Raw genomic sequence first — 17862 nt, forward strand, 5'->3', positions numbered from 1 at the left:
GAGAGGTCAGAGTCAAAACATGAGGAAAGGGAACTGAGACGGCGTGAAAAGAAAGAGCAGGAGCAAGTGAACTGCAGAGCGTTAAGAAGGCAAAATTGACGGCATTTGGTCACTAATTGGATGTGAAGAGTAAGGCGAAAGGGAAAGACTCTAATGACTCCCAGGTTTTCAACTGTGTTATTGGTTAGCTGAGAAGGAATATAAGAGGAAGAACACGTGTCTTTCAGGAAAGATAATCCTGTTTTGTGAGTGCTGGGATTGAGTGCTTCTGATATTCAGACTAAGATGACCAGACTCTCTGGGAAGCAGGAGCACGGGATACGATCTGATGTATGACTGTGACCTCAGGAGAAGAGTCTAAGCTGGACATGCAGATTCAGAAGTCAATGTTGTGTAAGTGGTTGTGGGAGGCATAAAATGAGAAGGGATGTCTAAGGAATAGTACAATGAGAAATCCAAAGCAGAGCCCTATGACGCATCAACACCTGGGGAAGAGACAGCTGAAAAGGAGGCAAAATTGGTATAGTGGTAGAAGAAACAAAGAGAGTAACTTCTTAAATTTTTAAATTTATTTTTGAGAGAGAGAGCGTGCGCGCAAGCAGAGGAGGGGCAGAGAGGGGGGGTGGGGAGGCACAGAAGCAGAAGCAGGCTCCAGGCTGTCAGCACAGAGCCCCACGCGGGGCTCAAACTCACGGACCGCGAGATCATAACCTGAGCTGAAGTCTGCGCTTAACCAACTGAGCCACCCGGGTGCCTCCCAGAAAAGTGACTTCTTAAAAGCCAAGGAAAGGAAAATAGAGGGATAATGACTGAAGCCCAAATTGTTGCATACAGAAAGGTCAAGGAGGAGGACAAAAGAAATGTTATTAGGTTTGACAATTATGAGCTCATTGGCTCTGTATCATAAAATGAGGTAGTAAAAGCTGGAGGCTAATTACAGTGGATGTAGTAGACACATTTGGTGCTCCTCCCATATCCTTTGGCATTTGCCATTCCCATACCTGCTGATGGCTTCCTACTGCAAACACTGCCACTTTCTTCTATCTTTGTGGCCAGCAGGAGCCCAGCATTGTCTTGGAGCTGGCCAGGAGTGCTAGAGAGTTAATGTCGCTGGGAGCAACCCTCAATGATCCATGATGAGAGTTGATTGGTAAGTCCCCCAGGATTCCCCCCCTTCAAAGAGGGAAAACTCTCAGACATGTCCTAATAGTTTCTCAAATGCCCTCAATGAGATTCAAATCTCAGTTTCTCCCCACAGTAGTACCCTAGGCACTGACACATCCTGTATTGGCTCTTTTCTTTCTCTAACTCACTTCCCCACCCCCCTAGCTGGGATTGTTCCTCACATAAGCCACTCCCATCAAATTCTCATCAAAGCCAACTTCTGGAAGTGCCCAACCAAAGACATTAGGTAATAAAAGTTATAAGAGACAAAGATTAAGACAAATTAGAGTATGTTTGATTGTGAATGAAAAAAAAAAAGATATAGGGCAATAGCTAACAGGTGGCTTGAGGTAAGAGATTTTTTCTTTAGATCATAGGAGAGAATCAAGCAAGTTTATATGCTGAGAAGAAAGAGCCCGTAGAAAGGGCTGGAGGTTATAGGACAGGTGGTAAGCTAAGGGATCAATGTCCCTGACATAGTTGGAAGGCAGGTGATTGCACAAGCAGACAGTGGAGGAAAAAGGGCACATTTTTACCGAGTGGGAGGAGAGGAGACATGGTGGGTGTAGTGACAGATAGGAGTTCAGTGTGTATGTTCTGGTGGCCAAAAAGCAGAAAAAGAGCTCAGTTTCTCAGGGTGAAGAGGATTAGGGTCAAAGTATGAATCTGTTAAGCAAGAAAAGAGATAAATGTTGAGACTAATAGAATGTCTTCATTTAGATCATGAATGGAAAAGAGAAAAATTTAGGAAGGTAGGTCCAGAAACAAGTAATACAGTGACACGGACATGAAAGGAGAAATGCTTTTAAAGGAGAAAACGATCAAATTGTCAAGGCTGTAGAGAAGCTGAGACGATAGGAAAAGCTTTTTGGATCTTACAGTTTCCTGATTTTTCAGTGATTTTGGAGAGAGGAGTCACTATTGGGATGCTAGACTAGAAGCTCTCCGGTCAAATGATAAAGGAGTAAGTGGCTGGGGAAAAGACAAAGAAGAGGAGACAGAAGAGCCCTTGATCAGATAATAATTCAACAAAATAGATTCACATCAGTTTAATGGAGAAAGATGTTTCCAGGTATACCCAGTGCCCATATTCGAAACCCATTAGTTATTTGGTTGTGTTATATGAAATTGCCAGGGTTTGACCATTTTTAACTACAAATACGGTAATTTCATATGAATCAACACAGTACTCAAAAAAAGCCATGGGTTAGGTTTCTTACTGACTAGAAGTCAGATTCTCAGGTCCTCCTTGTCAACTATTAAGTCCATAGGGAATACCTGAGGCATCAAGTTGCCAGGAATACTTTGTGGTTCATGAGACACATGGTTAGAGGATAATGAAGGACAAATTATTAGTTTCATTGTTACTGTTTGCTAATAATGCATACTCAAAGCAAAGAATAATAATTTTGGGGACGCCTGGGTGGCTCAGTCTGTTGAGCGTCCAACTTCGGCTCAGGTCATGATCTCACAGTTGACGAGTTCAAGCCCTGCTTTGGGCTCTGTGCTGACAGCTCAGGGCCTGGAGCCTGCTTCGGATTCTGTGTCTCCCTCCCTCTCTGCCCTTCCCCCGCTCACGCTCCGCCTCTCTCTCTTTCAAAACTAAATAAACATTAAAAAAAGGAATAATAATTTCCATAACACAGTATTAGAAATAAGCAGCTTTCTCTGTGCTCGATTTTCACAAATATTGAGAAGATAAAAATCTTTCTCTAGATCCCTTAGCTTTTTAATCTAAGTATTTTTGAGAGTAAAATAGCTATAGTAGAATGAAACTATGAATGGTCATTTATCTGCTAGAGACACTATTAAATGAAAGCAACTTTAGTGGACTTGATTATGTGGACCTTCCTCCTTGCTTCAATAATTTTTTCTCAAACGTAATTGCTTCAAGGCCAATGATGAAGGGCATGTAAAATGCAATTAACAGATGAAAAATATCTCTTGTGATTTGATATTAAACAGAAGTGATGGAGTGTGACATTTAAAAAATGGTATCAGAGGTACACACTCTGCATTCCACTTTAATTATATCAATTTCAGATTCTAGACCACTGCACTTTCACACATGCTTAATTAAATTATGTCAGCATCAATTTGACCTAAAAGTAGGTCAAAAAAATTTGGGGGGAGGAAGTTTCAGAGACAGGTAAGATTAGGACAGTAATTCCTTGCCTTTCTGGCTGCTGGACCAGAATAAGCTCTTAAAGTCTTTCTTACCTGTAAAGATACGTGGTTGTAATAAAAAGCGATTTGAATGGAATTCAAAGCCCCTAAGACAACTGACATTATTTTGAGCATACTTTTGGGCTCATAGAAGGGAGAGTGATCTGTATTAATTTCACAACGCTCCATAAGTAGTTTCAGACTGATGTACTTTCTTGAAGATGTAAAAAACACAACAGAGAGACAAATAAAATTTTTTAACAGTTAAGAATTAAATTATTCATTTCTCTTCAAAGAAGACTTTAAAAGCTCTAATTTATATCCATTTTACATATCAGAAACTAAAACTTCAAGATCTTAATGTTTAGGTGGCATACAGCTGGTTGTCCAGTTGATATACAAGTTTCCCTATAACACAGCATGCACTAAATTCCCATTCTACATGTTCCTTTCAAGGGATTCTGTGAATACGCAGGAATTTATATATATATATATATATATATATTTAAATATTATTTAAATATATATAAATGTTATATATTTCTTCCCTTGTCCCTATTTATGTGAATAGTGATGTTCTTTTTACCCTTGCCATTGCTCATGTCCTTCCCTCTTCCCCACTTTACGCTTTTCCTAGAGACATTCCACTGTAAGAGTTCAAGTGAAAGTCATTGAAGCAGGTCTCAAGTCCTCCTGTAGGGGGCACTAGTTATGCTGTAGTACCAAGTAAGTCTTAGGGGCATATCGGTTAGCTTAGATTCTGAAGAAAGTATCTGGAGCCACAGAGAATACCAGCTCCAGACATTTTGAGATAGGCCAGTTATTTGCTGGGGCCAGGACTGTGCTTTTGGTTCATTTTAACACGTAATAAAAACCTTGAGATAACCGTGTGTTATTTTAAAATACATGCACATGTAGTATAGTTCCCATTTAAATGGATATTATGATTCTTCTTTAAAGATGAGGACACAGAGGAAGTAAGTGACTTCCTCAAGATCATACAACTAGTATGCAACAGAGCTCAATTTCAAACTCTGTTCTATCTGGCTCCAAATTCCACACTTTTCCCACCCCATGTAGTCTCTAAAAGGAGCCTGCAAATATTTCTTAGTTACATCTCACCTTTGTGGTTGTTACTGTGACCTTGTAACGTAGAAGATCAAAAGTTATTGTGTTCCTTAATTGCTGAACCCAACCACCTCTAGCTGTACTCAGCTGACAGGTGAAAATTGACAGAGTAAAAACTTCCAAGTTAAGTATCCCCTAACTAATTAAAATAACAAGGAACTCTTTTGTAAGCTAGGATTAATAATATATGTAAGAGTTTTATTGAACCATTTACTGTTTTTTCCGAGACAGTGAAGATATTTTCAAGTTCTTTCACTAACGCTTCCATTTTCCTTTTAAAACGAAACATTCCTAATTAAAGCCTAACACTAGATAGAGAAAAATGCACAAGTCCTGTGTGTCCAGGTTGGTAAAATATCACAGCACAAACCCATCCGTGTAATCATCTTCTATGTAGATAACTTTGCCAGCACTCTAAAGCCCCCTCATGCTTTTCCCAAGGGCTCCTCCTTCTCTGCTTCCCAAAAGAAACCATTGTCTTGGCTTTTATTTTTTTTAAATTTTTTAACGTTTATTCATTTTCTGATAGAGACAGAGTGTGAGTGGGGGAGGGGCAGATAGAGAGGGAGACAGAATCTGAAGCAGGCTCCAGGCTCTGAGCCTTCAGCACAGAGCCTGACACGGGGCTTGAACTCATGGACCATGAGATCATGACCTGAGCTGAAGTCAGACGCTTTACCGACTGAGCCACCCAGGCACCCCCACTTTTTTTTTTTTTTTTTTAACGATGGCTTTTAACACCATAGATTAGGGATACCTATTTTTGAATGTTTTTTTTTTTTTTTAAGTACAATATTCAGGTTTTTAACCTGTGTGGATTCTTTCACTCAACATTATGTTTATGAAATTTCATCCAAAGGGTTGCAAGTAGCTGTAATTTCATTTTCATTACTGAATGCTGCTCCGTTGTATGAATACACCACAATGAAAACCCCAATCTATTGTTCATGAGCATCTGAGTTATTTCCATTTGTGGGTTGTTACAGATATCACTACCATTAACAGTTTCACACATGTCTCTTGGTATAAACATTCACCTTCAGTAGATAATTCCAAACAGATTTCCAAAGTGGTTGTAGCAATTTACAATCTCACCGGCTCTGAATAGGGTTCCCACTTTACATTTTAGTCTCAATTTTTAATGTTTATTAGCAAGGTTGGGAGCTCAGAAGCATCACCTCTGTCCGAATGCAGCGTAGGGATTTTATATATTCCACCCCAGGTAACTAAGCTGTCTTCGGGGTCTCTTGTCATTGTGACCTACTCCCTAAATGTAACTGTTCACACCCTGGCTGGAAGTGTATGCTATGAACATAGATAATTTAATAACATATGGCAGCATACCAGTGTGATGATTTCATGTATGAAAACCACTTTAAAATGATGTTAATAAATCATTGTTGATTCACTGGCCTGAAAAGAGCAATGTCAAAGTAAGCCATTGAGAGGATGAGACATTAAGCCTGGACACTGTGCTAAAATGAACACTGAGGTCTTCCTAATGTATCTAATGCTTATCATAGTGTTTGGATGAAAGATATCAGACCTTTTGCAATACATCACTCTAGAAGGTAGCATTAATTAAACAGACAACAGGTGCCTGAAACTTCTGACCCATTTTTTTTTAAGTAGGTCAAAGCCTCTTATTAAAGTTCCTTATAAATCCTAACACTCTTATTTCAGAAATCCTTATGAACTATTCCTACTTTTTACTCAGTTAAGAGAAAACCTGTGAGATATAATCATTTACCTTAAATAATCCTGGGTCCAGGAACAATTCCAGAAATAAATTTGCAAAATTAAATGTCTATTACTTTAACTTGTCTTTGAAAAGTTCAGTGAGACTTTGGAGATGGTGTGGAGTAGAAAAGAGAATGGCATTCTTAATTTATTTGTAAGTAATGTACATGTATCTATAATTTTTCGTCTTGCTGATGTTAAGGAGAAACTGAACAAGCAAGTTCAACCTGTAGCCTTCAAAGAGAACCTCCCCTCTTTGCCTCATACACCTTAAATGGGTGAAGAAGAAATGGAGATGTAATCTCTCAATAATGAATGGAAGATTAAGAGAGGCTTAATCTCTATCGTATTTCCAGTACCCAAAGTTCTTTTCTCCCCCACAGTTTCTTTAACCACAAAGTCCATTATCAACCTCTTGATTTTCTTTTTTTCTCTTTTTTATTACATGAATGGTCACTAATTTCCAAAACGGCATCAGTGTTCTTCATTACCTTTTCTTTGGCCCATGGAGTCATGTGTAGAATGGTGCTGATATCAAGTGTCTGGTGATAGTAAAGAAAAATAAACATACCCAGTAACCTAAAAGTGAGGTATTCATGTTCAAATCTACTCATGCTGTCTTCTTGCCATTTGCTCTCCACGGCATCCATTGACTTAGTTGATTTAGATAATACATTTGGCATAGACCCTGGCGAGTTTTTCAAGAAACACTAGAAATCCTTGGTAGGCAGTGAAAAAGAAGGAAAGCAAGAGTGGGTTAAGGAAGGAAGAGGAAGTATGGGCAAATGAGAGTCCCTCTTGTACATTTTCACAGGCCTAAGTCAGTACACGTGTGACCGGTAGGTTTAAAGAGGGGTCTTTTTATGCAGGCAGAAAGCAGCTTCCTCCTGTCCCTCAGACTGAAAACCCTCTGTCAGGGAAGGGTGGAGACTTCTCAGCTATCTTCCAGTCTGACCCCCACCCCCGCCCCAAGCTACTCTGGCTGCTCTAGAGTTGGGGAAGAGAGGAAAAAGAAAGGGTAGAAAAAGTCTTATTTGACTGGAATGGTTTGATCTGAACCTTATATACGTAAATAATAATAAAAGTAGATATATCTGAAATTTTGCACTTAGTGAATATTTAAAACTGACTTGTGTGTGTGTGAGCTGTTATTGTGGATCTCATGTGTGAATATCACCTCCCCCACCTTCCCATCACTGAAAATTGCTCACTTGCAGTTTCCTTAACTCCGGGAACCCTTCCATCTATTTACAACACCCCCTTCGGCAAGATCTTGCTGGGCAGAAGGGGGGCTGGGCAGGAAGAATGAAGGTTATATTATAAAATTTGTTCAGGGGTCTGAGTCTGAAAACAATCACTGGCATGAATTTTAATTTTCAACCATTATATTTCATCCTTACATTAGATAACAAATGATTAAAAGGTACAGTTGGGGTTTGTTGTTGTTTTTGGCAATGGCAGCTTTCTTTCTAGGTTGTTAAAGATGTGAAATTAATGGGGCACCTGGGTGGCTCAGTCAGTTAAGCATCCGACTTCATCTCAGGTCATGATCTTAGAGTCTGTGAGTTCAAGCCCCGCGTCAGGCTCTGTGCTGACAGCTCAGAGCCTGGAGCTTGCTTCAGATTCTGTGTCTCCCTCTCTCTCTCTGCCCCTCCCCTGCTCATGCTCTGTCTCTCTCTGTCTCAAAAATAGATAAAAACTTTAAAAAAATATTTAAAAAAGATATGAAATTAATAATGTACATCCTTGAAACTTGATTTACTCTCTTCTCTCTTCTTTTTACAGTGAGAAAACAAAAATCCAAGTTTATACAGTTAGTTTGTAGCAGATTAAATTCTAGAAAGAGGGTCTCCTACATCCTAGGCCACTGTTCTTTCAACATTGTGCCTTTAGGGTGGATACTTAAAAAAATGATTGGTTTATGAGTGATGCTAGTGTTTCTTTGCCTGGCCTATCTTAAAGTACTTTAAATACCTTCTAAAGTACTAAGTCCCTTAGTACTGTTCTAACTCAACTCTTAAACCATCTTTTAAAAAAAAAAAAATGCTTATTTTATTTATTTTGAGACAGGGGAGGGGCAAAGAGAGAGAGGAAGAGAGAGAATCCTTAGCAGGCTCCATGCTCAGTGTGGAGCCCGAGTCAGGGCTCAATTCCACAAACCGTGAGATCAAGACCTGAGCCAAAATCAAGAGTTGGACGCTTAAGCGACTGAGCCACCCAGGTGTCCCTTAGCTAATCTTTTTAAGATTGTCTTTTCCAGCTTAAGTGAAGGCAGAGGACAACTGATGCCAGAGAAATTGTGACATTTTTAAAAAGAAGTTTAACTAAGGAATCTAAAGGTCCCTTACAGTTTAAATAGTGAGCAAATTGTGTGCCTGTATTTATGACACATATTGTTATGACGATTTCCGGTTTTCCTGAGGAACAAAGGTGGAGGCCAAACAATTGCATACTTAATGATAGTGTTAAATTCTCCATGCTACTTAAAATCCGTATACTAGCATTGCTATAATCATCAATTCGTAAACCAAATATGAATTGATAGAAAAATTTAAATTCTAGGCCATTCCTCTTGCCTTATTTTTTATTTTAGTATTTCTCCCTATAAAGTATTCTTTAAAATGCTTAAATAATTACTGAATACATTTGGCATTCTTGGTAAACATAGGATTTGTGGTTATGGTATTTCTTACTCTGGAAAGACTTTATTCAGGCACCAACTGCAGTTAGATTATGCAAGTATTCTAATTACTTTGAGTGGAAATGATTCTTTTTCAGAACGTTTTGTAATAGTCCTGCTAAACAACTTAAAGTCATTATTTGGTCCTTCCTAGCCTCTAAGCTTATTCGAAATTGAAAACGTAGCTTTGCGCGGTGGCAGCTTAGTAGCCAATGAGGTTTATCCGAGGCGCGATTATTGCTAATCGAAATTGAAAATGTAATTGGAATTATTCTTCTTTTTCAATATTATTTTTGCTGTAACTCATACCTCTCTCTTCCTCTCTTTCTGTCTCTCTCTCTCTCCACACACACACACACACACACACACACACACGCATATGCACATGGATACACATAACATATTTTATAGAGTTTTATTTATAGTTCTCTCTCCCAGGTATTTTATATATAATACATTTGTGTATCTAAGCAATTTTTTTATACTGATGAAATATCATCATCCAATACTTACAGGCTTATAGAGCCACCACGGAAGAATAAGTGTGCAAGCATTTTGTTATTTTAGAGGGTCAAACTAAGACCAATATCTAGAAATTACTGGAAGCAGATCTCAGCACAACAGAGATTATGGCTTTCTCCCAATCAGAACTATTAAAACATAGAAATGGCTTCTTGGTGAGGAAGTGAGGCCTCTATTAACAGAAGGATTTAAGCAGAGCCTGATTTTATTTGTATTGAGAGAATCCTAATGGGCTTTAGTTGAAGTAGAAGACATCTATAATTCCTCCAAACTCTAGGATTTTAAGATTCTTCTTTAGTTCTGAACCCAAGTCACAAATCCATATTCAGAAATGCAACTATATAACTTTAAAGGATTTGCTAATAATATGTCTGCTCCAACAACGGCTAATTGGGTCCCGATCAGGTCTGACCAGGAATTACTGCCAAAATGTACAATTAAAAATTATACAACTTGGGTGCGGGCTCCAGAGATCAAGTGTTACTTCTGAATCTGCGCTGGTGACTTGAACTAGCTAGTTTCCCTCGGAGCACCGAAGTCTTAAGGCTTTGGGTTGAGAAAGATCGGGGTGTGAATGAGCTAGAGCCTTGCCCTATGAAATGAATGGCTGCAGCCACTAGCTCAGTAAAGCTTAAAGCAAAAGGAAACCTGTTACATTTCTCACAAGATTTAGTGTCACTGTTCATATTTATTGGAAAGTGATAACTGAAAGGTTTATTGAATTCTGAAGTGATTTTTATTTTAATCATTTATATCCTCACCTGCTTTCAAGTGACATATTAGATTATATAGATATTAGATAATATGAGATATTATGATCTTCTGTTCCATAATGAAACCAAACTTTTGTTTCTGTAAATATACATTAGGAATGGTTATGTCAGCCAAAATGCAAATATGCAATGCAATGGAGTGACAATCAATTAAAACAACATTTTTTTCCATATAGTAAATGACATAACTAACTTCCATATAGTAAGTAACATTTAAAGGGACACTAGTAAGTGACGTTCTTTCCTGTTTCTAGAATCTGGTACTATTCTAGAATAGAAGAAAAGAGTTTCAGGATATAGTTCAGTGTAAGGGGTTCTTTGCAAGACTGGTTTGGGTCCGCAGCTTCTAAGAGGATTCGTTATGATACCTCTATCAGTTGTTTGTTTGTTTGTTTGTTTTAGACTGACTAGAGTTTTTACTACTTTGTATGATGTACTGATAACGTAGCTTTAGAAGTCATACTATTTTATACCATGTAACAAATACAATAAAACTTATCCTAACAGAACCATACTCTTCCCCTATGGACCAAGTATAGTTTCTACTGAAAGCCAAGGGCATCAGAGCAGGTGTAGTAAAATCATTACACTTTGTTGCTGAGTCTCTTCTCACAAAAGAGGATGTCAATGACATGAGCAAGGAGACACAGCAGGTTTTTCCGGTCCTTACCCATCTGGCTGGGGTGGTACAGAATCCCTGTTTTGACTTGTACACTGGCAGATTTTATTATGCAAGCTGTGTATCTCAGCATTCACCACAACCTTGGGGACAGCCAAGTGTCACTTTATTCCTGAGTTCATGGTGAAGAATTCACTTTAAAACACAGGGAGAGCTGGGTAGTGATGTGGGTTGCATCACGGTCTCTAACCCAATATTTCTTAGATAAGATCTTTCTAACCAGCTGATTAGATGGTGGCTTTGTGGCATTTGGCACATTCATTTTCAACAGGATGTATCTGTTTAGTACACCCACCTGGTTCCTGTCAAAGAGATGACCCATTCAGAGAAACAAACAAAAATCTAGAGTTTCCGGGATACAATTGAAAGCAATAGGACTATGTATCCCCTCACCCCCCAAAAGATTGTGTGGTATCTTCTCAGGAAATTCACTTAATATTATAAAGATAAAATGAATTTATCTGACATTTTCAAAGACATGTCATACTTGGGAATTTTCCGAATGTTCTGAACTAAAACAGAAGCTTTTTAATAAATGTTGGTTAAATGAAAAAAAAAGGGGGGAGGGGAGTTCCTTAGCTGATGTAAGTTTAGGTTAACAAACTCCTTGAAGACAAGGACTAGAATCCAGTCCACATAATTATTAGGTGGTCTAAAATTGTAGGCTGGCTTGAATCAAAGGAATCTATCTTGTGTGGAAAGCTCTGCCGGCCCTTCATTTGTGAGCGAGCAGAGTAGTCCACACATGACATATTATTTGCACAATGTCGTGTGAGGCGGGAAAGGCTGACTATGGTCCCATAGCACTTTTTCCCATTAGATGATACTAGAGTGCCACAATAATGCTGTACTTGAAACTTAGGCTTTGGAGTTGCCCCATAGGTGAGAATTAAATCTCACAAGTCTTCCTCCAACATTATTCAATCTGAGATACTTGGAGTGAAAGAGAGCACTGTTTGTAATTACACCAGGACAACACAACATCTTGACTATACAAAAAACAGTGTGCTCAATTCTGCTAACCCACCAATGCAGAAGGGCCGTTAGGAGCCCCAGCTTTACCCTGAGGGATTAACTATGTCTTTTGAGGCTGCAAAATAGGTGACAAGATTTGAGATTTGTAGCACAAATATTCTTTATCCCGCCTCCTAAATTAGACCCAAACCAAGATCATGGTTGCCCTCCATGGTAATAGCTACTCGGCCTCCCTGTTCCTGTATGAAATCACAGCTTTTAGCCAACCCAGAAAACAAAATGTGGTTCGCTGGAAACTCAGATCGGTTTCTCACTCTTTGTTAATGTGTGAGTCACTTAATTGAGAAGCTTGTGCTGTAAAAGGAGGAATGCGGGGATACGAGAGGCAGGACAGCACAGGGAAATAAATGTGTGAGAGTAAAACCAACCTTTCATTACACGCTGTTGAATTTATATCTTTAAGTGTGGTCAATGCAATGTGAACAAAAAAGTGTCCTATGGTGTTTACAAGTGGACGAACAAGAGGTATCCATCCTGTCGCTTGACTCCTTTAAAGCAGGGCACAGAATCAGCTTGGTGCTGTTTTGCGGGCACAGTGTATGTCTCTGAGGGGTTACAGAGTAGCTCTTCCTACCACTAAGTAAAGACGACCAGAGTTAGGATTGAGAAGGGTGTCTTCAGTCAGATTTAGGTAGGCTATTAAATTCTGATGATTTTTCTTAAAAGCTAATTCAGACGAAAGGAAGCTATGGGCCTGACCCATCAGGATAAATGGCCCAGAAGCAAGCAACCCTGTGGTTTTGTAGATTTGACTTAAAAATCGAGTCTTATGGGGATACCTGGGTGGCTCAGTCTGTTAAGCGTCTGACTCTTGATTTTGACTCAGGTCGTGATCTCATGGTTTGTGACACTGAGCCCCCATTCGGACTCTGTGCTGTCAGTGTGGAGCCTGTATGGGATTTTCTCTCTCTCTCTCTCTCTCTTTCTGCCCCTTCCCTGTGCACTCTCTCTGTTTCTCTCAAAATAAATAAACTTAAAAAAATAAAAATCCAGACTTAAGGATAAATACTAATAAAGAAAAATGATCAAACTGTGTTAGAATCTGGGGGAAAATACTTAAAGTATACTACATGGAAAGTGAGACTGAAAAAATGGGGAAGTATAATTTGCAAGGAGAGAATTTGGCCTCTTCCCATGGAAAAATCTGATTTGGAGGTTTTTTGTTTTTGCAATTTTCAAAGGGTAAAGCTACCCTTTATGAACTTGTCTGTGTGCCTGGGGCTGGAGCAGCCCCAGACTTTGTATATAATTTAGTGCATATTGGGAGGGGCAGTTTGGCTGGAGCTGGGCTTGAGGAGATTGAGGTAGCTAAGGGATTTGTTTTGAGGCTGTGCTGCCTGGTAGGCGCAGCGTTTTTACTAAGATTTTGTGCTTGTTGGGGTGAGTTTACAAGCATCTTCCTGCTCTATTTCAAGATGCCCCCTTACATGTCGTGTTTTAGATCCAGAACACTTTGAATACCACCCACATGAGGCATGAAAGGGCTACGTATTTCTGCAATCCGTTGCCATGAGCTAATGGCAAATGTCATATCCCAAACTATATGTCTGGACAGTAGAAAGATCTATGTCGGCAAGCAAAATGGATTGATCTTACACTGAGCTGAGCCACCATATCCCCTGCCTTATTTAAAACCAACAGCATTTTATTATAACTTTAAAAAAAATTTATAACTTCTCCTGTAACTTTTGCAATGTCTCATTTTCTCTCTATTCTCACATCCAGTTAATTTAGCAAGCACATACTTCTGATTAATTATTTAAGCAACTAGAAAGTTTTCATGGTTACCCATTTACAGGCATGTTGGGTAGGAATCAAACTACTTTAAGTAAAAAGACAAAATTCGTAAAGTAATTCCATTTTTATAAATGCTTTCATGAGAAATAATTTCATTACCAAACATAAAAGAAAACAACTTTCCACTGATGGAATGGTGGCTTGCCGTGGCTGGATATAAGTTAATATTCCGGGTGTTCTTTAAGCTGCACAGCTTGCTGACCTTATTCTCATCTGGGAAGTTTTGCTGCTACAGACAACTGACATGATGCAGATCCTTGCTCTATCTACTTACTAGGATTTTCTTTTGGAACTGATTCCAAATGGGGTTTTCTTAAGGAATATCTGGTTTTAGGCTGGGTATGCAAAGCATGGAAGGGCAGGACATGGAAGAATCAGGGTCAAACAACTGGTTATAAAATTTAAGAAAGAAATTAGATTGAAATAAACATGGTATCCATCCTCCCTACCCCATTCGAAGTCTTCTTTTCCAGTGAGCAGCCAGAAAAATAGCGACCTCAGGTTAATTAGAAAAAAGTCTCAATGTTGAGTACGATGAGTTTTGGAGTGAGTTTGTCCGATTTCCTGTCTTTTCTATATATTTTTATATTTTTATGGAGATATAATCAGAAATCCTCATGTAGGGAAGTGAAAGTCACTCTGATGTATCGAAACCATATGCAAGTTCTTGCATACTTTACAGCTTTGCTATTCAAAGCATGGTCCCCAAACCAGTAACAGCTTCACCCGGGAGTTTGTTAGAAATGCACGATCTTGTGTCCTGCTGTGGAAACTACTGAATCTGCATTTTAACAAGATCCCTGGGTAATTTGTTTGCACACTAAAATTTCAGAGGTATTGCTTTATAGTGTTCTCTTTGCCCATTCCCGGCCTCCTTTTTGCTTAATCTGCCCATGTACTTAGAAAAGAGTCAGTTGTTTGAACATGGATTGCTTTGCGTATTTGCTGCAATGATTGCTTTTGATGTGGTGCTCTTTCTCTACCAGGTGCAAACTTTTAGGCCACCAGTGCTTGGGGTCCTTAGGAAATGATTATGTGCTATAATCAACTTTGTGGGAGGCACATTTATCTACTCAAACTGTAATTAGGAAGTTGTGTTTAAATAAAATTACACAATACACACCAAACTTTTGTGTGAGATTGTGGAATGTGAAGCTGACCAACTACTAACATTCATCAAAGAAAACCAAAGAGAAATATTCTGTTTCACCACTAGGTGGAAATAGAGTAACTGTGAGCATATTTTTCAGGGCCATGAGCTACTACAGGAGGTAAGCTGAAAGGAACCTAAGAAATCATTGGGTGTAATTCTTACCTCCTTAATTTCAGAGCTGAGAAAACTGAGTTTTGAGAGATATTAAGTGAAACTGCATCTGTCTTACAAATGGTAGGCCTCTACAGCTACAGATGGAAGAGTTGCTGGTAATTCTTGATCCTTCAACCATTTTCATCTATATGAATAATGTGTTATTAGTCCTTCAGCATGACCAGCACAGTCACTTACATTTGTCAGGATAGGTTTAAGATAAAACTATTTTTCTTTGTCCCTAGATTATATATTTAGCAATATTTATATATTTAGTAATATAATCAATCTCAATCAAGCGGCAATGCTCCCTTTTTGCAATAAAGAGATATACTCAACTATCCCATAGAGTCATGCAAGATTTTAATCAGATTTGTTCTTACAACATTTTTGGTTTTTACATTGCATATTGGGTTCAAGTTAAGTAGCCTAGAACAGAACTTCAGTTAGCAGGTTAAGGAAGTAGTTAATGCTTTTCAGAACTTGAAATCCATTACCATTATTTTTAAGAAAGGAAGGGAATCTGAATTTAGGGCTTGAGGGACATTAGAAACAATCTACTCCAATCTCTTTCTGTATATACATTACAGGTGAGAAACATCAGAGAACAAGGGATTAAGTGTGTCGCCCACAGCCACAAAACAATGACCATGCCCTTCTTTGTTTCATGAGAGACTCTAGCAGGTATTTCGGCCTATATCTTTCTGTTGTTTGTTGGTGTGTGTTAACCACAAAAGGATTATTTCCACTCATTACCTCAAAGAGTGTGTTTAAAAGTTAAGTTTTAGGTAATACTTCTGTGTTCAAAAACTATTTCTTTTTTTTTTTTTTTTAATGTTTATTTCTTTTCTGAGAGAGACAGAGCATGAGCAGGGGAGGGGCAGAGAGAGAGGGAGACACAGAATCCGAAGCAGGCTCCAGGCTCTGAACTGTCAGTGCAGAACCCAACTGGGGCTCAAACTCACAAACTATGAGATCATGACCTGAGCCAAAGTCTGATGCTTAACCAACTGAGCCACCCAGGCACCCCTAAAAATGATTTCTTAAGTAGTTATGTATTAAATACTATTTTCCTTTTGATATTTCTGTAACATGGTTGATTATGATAATCTAAATATTAGTATTCCAGGACAGAGTCCTGGTCATTATCACCATGTTCTATACAAAAATGGATAAAACATGTTGAATCAGCACATCAAGCATGTAAGTCCAAACACACAGGAGCCGCCTCTCCAGGAGGCAGGGGCAGCAGACTGTCCTGAGTGTTTGGAAGCCACCATTTGGATCGCTGACGGAGCAAATGGCCTGTTCAGCTGCCCTCAGAACTTGAACATCTTCCAGCAGTATAGCCTCAGGTGTGGGACATGTGGGCTCTTAATGACACAACGATGTGGCCTGAGTCACTCAGTAGTAAAATGGTACCACAAGAAAAACTGGGGTGACCCTACAATGAGGGCAGGGACTTGAAATAAAAGAGATACAGTGCAGGGGAGTAAATGTTGTGAGGCATGTTGGGAAATGACCAATCTCAGATTTCAGTTTGTTGAGGACGTACATGAACCAGTATCTTGGTGTGGTTCTCTGTGAACTCTGAGCTCCATGAGCAGTCAGCTACAGGCAGCCAGGCACCGTCCTGTTTCACAAGGTCTGCAGTGAGAAGGACTGGACAGGGATCTGTCCACTCTGCAAACATTTGCTGCCTTACGTCCTCTTTCAAACAATTGAAATAACACTTGCAAAAATTTAGTGGAGCTCAGAGTTAATGGATGTAAAGTAACCAGGAAGCAGGGTGCCTGGGTGGCTCACCAGGTTAAGCATCAGGTCATGATCTCCAGGTCTGTGTGAGTTCAAGCCCCACATTGGGCTCTGTTGTGCTGACAGCTCAGCGCCTAGAGCCTGCTTCGGATTCTATGTCTCCCTGTCTCTGCGCCTCTCCCCCCACTCCCTGCTCACTCTCTCTCTCTCTCTTAAAAATAAGCCTTAAAATTTTTTAAGTAAAGAAAAAGTATGGGGAAGCATAGCCTCTAGCACAAGCAGACACGCAATAAATGGACCTTATCTCCATCACGGCAGCTGGTCTCTCTGTGTGGCAACTTTCTTACCTCATCCTAACTCACTCCCACAGGACCTGGGATCACAAAGTCAAATACTGCGACAGGTAGACTTTGAAAAGTAGAACGTTCTACACAACACATACAAGGTGTTATTATAATTAAAGGCAACGAGGAAACGCGCTGGAGTCTCAATTCTTGGGAGCCTGAGGACAGACTATGAAGGGCTCACTCAGCTAGGAATAGAAACGAGTGACATTCTTGAATGGTTACCTTTAATAGCAATGACAGTCACTTCAATTGAAACTTCTTAAGGAGTTGTAGTTTGTAAACTGAACCTCCTAGGACATCTTCCCCTGCCCTGTGCCTTCTGATAAAATCGTCTAACTCAAATCTAACTCACCCGCCCTGAGGCCCAAACTGGGCATGGGTGGAGGAGACTGGGGGGCGGTGGCCCGAAGAGGGGGAGAACAGATTCTCTCAGGAAGGTATGGGATGTGGGTTAGTCCGCTAAGAGCAGAGACGAGGTGGGTAAAGAACTCTATCTCTCAGCCAAACCACCACCTATCAACCAATTTCTGCCGCCCAAGCCCTGCTCGGGCTAGTGGATTCTTTAGGGTATTTCGAAGAAAAAAGAGTGGCGGCCTGCAGGGAAAACGGTGCGGCCCAACAGGGGTGGGACCGGGCGCCCCGGTGGCCCCTCTGGCTTCCCGGCCATGCGGAGGCGCTGGAACGTGCAGGCGCCGGCGTCCGGGGCGGCGTGGGGCGCGCCGGGCGAGTTGCCGCTTGCAGGAAGCGCCGGGGGGGGAGCCCCCGCCATC

The 17862-nt window shown here is 39.9% G+C and overlaps 1 long non-coding RNA gene and 1 pseudogene across 1 annotated transcript; both read left to right on the forward strand.

The window, feature by feature from the left end:
• The first annotated feature begins 684 nt into the window (after positions 1–684).
• LOC145713468 (uncharacterized) lies at positions 685–16948 on the forward strand. Its single transcript, XR_014136565.1, has 2 exons — positions 685–1150; positions 15581–16948. It is a non-coding gene; the product is annotated as an uncharacterized LOC145713468 (long non-coding RNA).
• Positions 9062–9186, forward strand: LOC132664901 (U4 spliceosomal RNA; annotated as a pseudogene).
• Positions 16949–17862: the final 914 nt, after the last annotated feature.

Source organism: Panthera onca, chromosome F2, assembly GCF_046562875.1.
Source record: "Panthera onca isolate mPanOnc1 chromosome F2, mPanOnc1 haplotype 2, whole genome shotgun sequence".
NCBI classification, from domain to species: Eukaryota; Metazoa; Chordata; class Mammalia; order Carnivora; family Felidae; genus Panthera; species Panthera onca.